Source organism: Peromyscus maniculatus, chromosome 5 (assembly GCF_049852395.1).
Source record: "Peromyscus maniculatus bairdii isolate BWxNUB_F1_BW_parent chromosome 5, HU_Pman_BW_mat_3.1, whole genome shotgun sequence".
Taxonomy (NCBI): domain Eukaryota; kingdom Metazoa; phylum Chordata; class Mammalia; order Rodentia; family Cricetidae; genus Peromyscus; species Peromyscus maniculatus.
In genome coordinates, this window is record NC_134856.1 from 17,857,155 (window position 1) to 17,863,154 (window position 6,000).

The window sequence follows — 6,000 nt, forward strand, 5'->3', positions numbered from 1 at the left end:
GGGTTGAGGTAGGATGTAAGCTACCTCCCACTCTTTCCCATGAGTTCACACCCCCTCACCTTGGCTACTGTCTCCCCTGGATTCTGCCATGTTCTCCTTGACAGCCTCTCTGTTCAAGTTATGTGAGATTTTTCCTGAGGGGTGAGGGATGACTTATAGGAGTGGAGATGACTCACAGGCTGCCGCTTCACCGAAAGCCCACCTTGAGTGATAGCTCACACACACGGCAATCTGGGAGCTCTCTGCTCAGCTTCTGGCAGACTGCTAGATCAATGAGCCTCTTCTAAGCAGCTCCGGCTCCTCTTTTGTTCCCCAGCAATTGTTTTATTTTCAAGATTTAAATTTTTTCTGAGATAATGTAGTTACTCGTTTCCCCTTTCCCCTTCCTCCCCCAGACTCTCCCACATACTCCCCCATTGCTCTCTTTCAAATTCATGGTCTCTTTTTCTTTAATTGTTATGATTATATACATAATGTACATTCCTGTTATAGATATTTATGTATTATGTACACATATTATATACATATATGTATGTATATTCTTAAATACAAAAGTACCAGTTTAGTCTACATAACATTATGGGTATGTGTGTTTTCAGGCTGACATTTGGTATTGCATAACCAATTGCTATGCTCTTCCTTGGGGAAGATGTCTCCTACTTTCTGCACTCCTTAGTTGCCTGTAGTTCTTTGTGTAGGGGTTCCCCATCTATATTAGCATGCTTATTAATGTTGTCCTTGTCTTTGTTTAGCTCATGTTAGGGCATGCATGTTAGGGAGACCTCATGGGTGTAGATTCTGACATTTCTAGGAGACACAATTGTTATGAGTAGATTACGGGAGATGACCACTCAGACACAGTTTACAGCCAATTGAAAGTCTTTATTCCAACCATCTGAGACTACACCCAAATATTTGGGGACCTAGGTGTAGCCCCAAGTGTCTAGAACACAGGGATTTTAAGGCACCACCCTCCAGAAAACCTCAAAGAACAAAACCATATCCCGGCATCTTGCTCTGCAGCTTCTGGGGAGCTTTGTAGAAGCAAGCAGTTTAACAGAAGCTAAGATAAGCAGTTAGCTGGAGGTTGTTCAGCACAAACAGGCAATGTAACAGAAGCTGACTTAACTAGGACATCCTGACCTTTGGGTCCTGGAGTAGAGCTGGGTAATTTTCCATGGGATTCTTCATCAAGGAGATAAAATTCTAGTAAGACCTGAAATGGCTTCCTCAAAAACTCAAGTTGGAGGAAACTCTGCACTGTCTTGCCCTGTCACACAAGCTCACAGGAGCAAACTCCCTGTTCCCCCCACCTCTTACAATCTTTCTGTCTCCTCTTCCACAATGACCTCTGAGGCTTAGATACAAGAGTTGTTTTGTAGATGTATCATTTGGGACTGGGCCCTACCACTCTGCACTTTGACTGGTTGTGATTGTTTTCTGCCATGGTCTCCATCTATTGTAAAGAGAAGTTTTCTTGGTGAAGGTAAAGACTACAGTTATCTATCTGTTGGTATAAGGACAAATATTTAGGATATAGTTGGGAATTATGTTGGTTTAGTAAAGTGGCAGCTGTAGGTTCTCTTCTAAGATCCATGACTTCACTAACCCTGGGTAATTGGCTAGGTTTCTAGCAGCAGACGTGATTTCCCTCTTACTGAGTGTATTGTGAGCCCAGTTAGGGAACTGCTTGTTACTGCCAAGGTATGCATTCCCACTACTGCACCTTTGGGGTTACTGAGCCATGCTAATCACTGTTGTGGTTCATAGACATCATAGCTACATAGGACAATTGGTTGCTTCCCTCCTTTGGAAGCTTGTATGGTACCTTCTGGCACCATGAAAGCTAGTCCTTAGGGAGGAGGCTTTCAGGTCAGATCTAGCTCGGGGGGCATCTGGGCCCTAGATCTGAAGTACATGTGTCTTCATTAGGGTTTCTATTGCTGTGAAGAGACACCATGACCACGATGACTCTTATAAAGGAAAATATTTAATGGGGGCTGGCTTACAGTTCGGAGGTTTAGTCCATTATCATCATGGTGGGTGACATGGTGGCATGCAGGCAGACATGGTGCTGGAGAAGGAACTGAGAGTCTCACATCTTGATCTGCTGGCAGCAGAAAAATTGTGTGTCACACTGAGTGTAGCTTGAGGATAGGAGCTCACCCCCATAGTGACACACTTCCTCTAATAAGGCCACTCCTACTCCAACAAGGCCACACCTCCTAATAGTACCACTCCCCATGGGGCTGTTTTCTTTCAAACCACCATACACAGTATCTTCAGCAATAGGGACTCACCTTCCACTTCTGGGGTGGGGGCAAACAAGGGCAACATTAATAGCCTGTAATGTTTTGGGATTCTCTTGAACAATGCTGAATAACCACTTAGAAGAGGACTTCTCATGACTGGTGTTAGGGTTTTTGTTAGATGGTCTATGGCTTTGGGAAACATTGTCAACCCAGACAGGAAAATTTTATTTCAGTTATATCTGCATATTTATACACTGTCTTATGTGTATCATAGCTATTTTTAGGTAGATAGTAATAGTATGATTTTTTATGCCTTTTCAGACACCTTTGCTATTATTTTACCCTCTCCAATTACTTTTTCTGTGTTTATCCCTCTACTCCTCCCTAATTAAAGTCCGCCCATTTTCCTCACTTCTTCAATTCATTTGTACCCTGCTTTGTCCCTCTCTTCCCCTCCCCCATACAATGGCCCATTTTAACTTTCTGGTCCTGTAGTCACTCCAGGTTACCTAGCAATTGTTCATTGGGTCTTTAACTTTTTTTGGGAGAGGGGGGAGCTGTGTGTCTTGTTCATTCCAGGAACTTCTCAAGACTCCTAAGTTGTTTCTTCATGGGGTTCATGAGTCTTCTTCCCCCAAGCTCTTCCCTGGAGGGAACGTTTCAGTTTAGGACTTCCTGAACCATAAGGATCCCCCCTGGCAGGGTGGACTGTTTCACCTCTGAGGAAATTGCTCCACAAACTGGTTTTATATTCTTTTGGTTCTCTCTTCCATGATGTTCCCTGAGCTTTATAGAGGGTAATACAGATGACACTGTACCATAGAAACAATCACTTTTTCCCAGGAGCTTCTGGGGGTGTGGTGGTGGTTATGAGTCTCTGGAGTGTAGTACACCATCCCCTGTAAGAGGAAGCTTCCTTCCATGTCCAGTTGTGGCTGACAACACCATTGACCTATGGGTTTAAGCATAAATGTTTATAAGACAGTTTGATAGGCACATCACACCCATGTAACAAAACGGTAGCAGCCTTCCTACTGGGGCCTAAGACCTCTCTAGCTATAGGTTTTTGTGTTGACTTATAGTTCCAGACATGAATGCCCTCCTGTTAAGTGATCTTCAAATCTAATCAGAAATCTGTTGGCTGTACCCATGATAGTTGTAGCATTTTATGTACCTGCCCGGTATTTTGGTACTGTAGCATACAAAGTCTGTAGCTAAGCAGGACCCTTAGTGTCAATTCTTCCCCAGCAGCCCACAAAGCACCTTCCAACACTGTAAAATCCAGCTGGTAGGGAGGAAGCTCAGTCCAGCTCTATTTTTCTGTCTCGCAACCAAAGCATGTGGTATCTTCAACACTATGGTCTTACCCTCTAGTTATGGCATGCAACTAACTATAGTCAGGCTTTTCTTTATGCCACATGCTCACAAATAATGACATGGAAACTTCTTATTAATTATGAAAGCTCAGCCTATAGCTTAGGCTTGTTCCTAGCTAGCACTTGTAACTTAAATTAACCCATTTATATTAATCTACATTTTATCATGTGGCATTACCTCTCTTTCATCTTGCACCTCCTGTTTGCTCTCCATCTATCTGGTGACTCTGCCCTCCTTCTTCCCAGAGCTCTCTTTGTCCAGAAGTCCCTGCTATTGGCTGTTTAGCTTTTTATTAAACCAATCATACTGACATATCTTTACATAGTATAATCAAATATCTTGCAACATTTCCCACTTTTTGTCTAAATAAGAAGGAAAGTGTTCTAACTCTAACATAGTAAAACTATATACAATAAGGACAATATCAGGTAAACATTACATTTATAATGTCTACAATTTGTATTTGGCAAATTTAGAGAAAATACTCCATAATCTACCCTATCTTAGTATAAAGTTTTATACTTAAACCATTTTTTGTCATAACTTGTACTACCATCCTAAAAATATCTTTTTAGACTTTAAAACATTTTTTAGACAAACTTAAGCGTTTATGTTTTTCAACCATATAAACTTTGTATCTTTTATTAAGTTTCTTTTCTGAATTTGGTAACAAGGAAAACTGTAAAACTATATAACTAGCTAGTTTTCAATCCCCATCAGAGACCCACAGAAGATAAAATATTACTTGAGTAAACAGGAAGTGCAGAGAAAGCAACTTTCAAAACTATAAAAAAAATGACAGAAACAGCTGCTGCCTGGACAGTGACCCACGTTTCCTCTGTAATGTTGGGGCATCAATCTACAGGCCTAGAATACTGACAGATTTTTCTGTGAAGCAGAAATTTTTGAAAGACTGTCCTACCTTGTCTTGGCAAAGTGCCACAGTCACTTTCTTTTGTGTCCTGCTTGTCCAATTTGGATAGCCTACTGTCAGCAGTTGAGGCAAGGGCAGTTTCTTGCCCAAATGACTAGGTTTTGCCACAAAGAAAGCAAACTCCTTACGAACATTCTTTGATGCCCATAAAATAGATTGGTACTGCTAGGAGCAGATGTGTCTCACTGTCATGAAAAGGCCTATGTTATTAAAACATTAAAATGCCATATTTTGTAGGTCTCTGAAGTGTTTGAAGACCATCTATCTATTTAAAATGTCTCTGATTGACCTCGAAAACATACCTAACACGACTGTAAGTTTGACTGTTATACATGACTATTAACCTGTGTTTCTTTATTATCTTAGATAACTTTCAAGGACTAAAGCTTTACATTTCCTTTTTAAATGAGCTGCATAGGTACAATACCTTAAACAAGAAATAGAACCATATAATACAATATAATAAAAAGAACTTTAAATTTCTACCATACCAATGTAAAATATTTGAGACTAGTGGTTGTTCAAAAGTAGATTCAACAATCTACCCTTTTATTTCATCACTTCTATACATATTTTCCCTTTGTCCCTTTAGAAAGAGAATGTTGAACCTAATCTCCTTTGTTTAGCTTTTTCCTTGACCATGACCAGTAACAACTTGTAACCAACCCCCCTAGATGGTGACAAACATCCATAACCCACTGAATGACCAAAAACCACCCACCCCTTCTCTTGGCAATATGTTCTCTAGACTGCTTCCTGTTGTCTCAGGGTGCTGGAATCTTTAGAGGACCCTGAGAAACTTGGGATAATGTAGTTTGTTGTTCTTTATTCTTTACTCTTTGGGGACCCATGACCCAGCTCTCAAATAATCACATGGAGACTTATTCTTACTTACGAATGCCCAGCCTTAGCTTGGCTTGTTTCTAGCTAGCTTTTCTTAACTTAAATTGTTGTGTTTACCTTTTGCCTCTGGGCCTTTACCTTTTTCTATTTTTGTATATATTTTCTTTCCATCTTATTCTGTGTCTAGCTATTTGGTTGGGTGGCTGGCCCCTGGCATCCTCCTCTCCTCCTTTTCTCTCCTGTCTCTAATCTCTCTATTGATTCTCTCTGCCCACCAGCCTTGCCTGTTTCTCCCTCCTGCCTAGCTATTGGCTATTCAGCTCTTTATTAGAACAATCAGGTGATTCAGGTGGTCAAAATAACACAGCTTCACAGAGTTAAACAAATGCAACATAAAAGAATGCAACACATCTTTGCATCATTAAACAAATAATCCACAGCACAAATGAATGTAACACATCTTTAACTAATATTCCACAGCAGGATAATGGTCAAGTCTCAGGAGAGCTAGCTGTATCATTTGTTGTCCAGTCTCTGAGTAATGGGAAAGTGCAAGGCTTATCTGAAGCCCTGGCTGGAGTAGTCTGTGAGGCT